Source organism: Rhododendron vialii, chromosome 4a (assembly GCF_030253575.1).
Source record: "Rhododendron vialii isolate Sample 1 chromosome 4a, ASM3025357v1".
Lineage (NCBI taxonomy): Eukaryota > Viridiplantae > Streptophyta > Magnoliopsida > Ericales > Ericaceae > Rhododendron > Rhododendron vialii.
In genome coordinates, this window is record NC_080560.1 from 27747509 (window position 1) to 27748722 (window position 1214).

The window sequence follows — 1214 nt, forward strand, 5'->3', positions numbered from 1 at the left end:
TCATCATCCTCTGACTCGACTTCTTGGTTGTGATTTATGGCCATTGACTGGATAGCTCGACGGTCTCGATCACTGGGATGGAAGGACTCAAATACGGAGTATCACTCAAAATCCTTTTCAGTGTGGATGGTGATTTGCTTGTCCCCCTGTATGAATTTCACCCTCTGGTGAAGAGTGGAGGGGTGAAGAGTGGAAGGGATACTTCGGATACTATGAATCTAGGGTCTTCCAAAGAATGGATATTTCAATATCATTTCCTCCGATTCTATTCCAACCTCAATTTTATTCTATTGCCAATTCAATTCCATCAAACCAAACATATGTTTTGAATATATTTGTTGGAAACATGACCGTTGGAATTGAACCGTTCAAAATACATAAGATTTTTTTTTTTGTTTTTTCAAAATAGAAAAATATAAGAATTGAAGTTTTTTAAAAGATATTTGAATAGAAAAGCAGAAGTAGAAAGAAAGAATAGTTTAAATACAATAAAGTTAGAATAGTGAGCTTGATTCTATGTGCTTTTGATAAAGTGACTAGCTAATTTTCAAAAGTAGTTTTTGAGGTATGGAAGTGCTTAGCCTCTGTGTCTCAAACCGTTTGTGAGGACCGAAATGGCGGTTTCTCGGCGATCTTTCCTAGGATCCAATATTTGCTCACGGGGTTTGTGGCGGCACAGGGTTGCCTATTCATCACCTGGTGACGGAGGTTTCTGGTGGCAGAGGGTTGCGGCTGGTGGTGGCGAAGGGCTACGGTGGTGGATCTAGTGGTTGTGGTCGCGGTTGTAAGGCGGGTTGGCTGGTGGAGGTGATGTTGATGATGGTGGTGTTTGTGCGGCGGCAGTGGCATTGTTGTGGTAGATGAGATTAGGGTTAGATTGGGGCTCTTGGTTGGGGCCAAGCCCATGTGGATTAGGGTTGCATTGTTTGGGGCCCTTAGAGTGTGTTTGGGGCCCTCAGAGTGTGTTTCGGCTTAGTCCCAATAGGTTTTTTTTTTTGGTCATCCAACCTTTGATTGGATTCCCCTCCCCCCCAACTTGATGCACCTAGTCAAGTTTTCCTTAATAAAATGTTACTTTTGCCTATTTTAAAAAAATAGTTTTTTAGGTCAATTTGATCCATCAAAACTCCATTTTGGAGCATCAGTACTTCATTTTGGAGGATTCTTGCCTTCCAACCAATCTTTATTTGGGGTCTCCCAAATAGAGTCTCAAT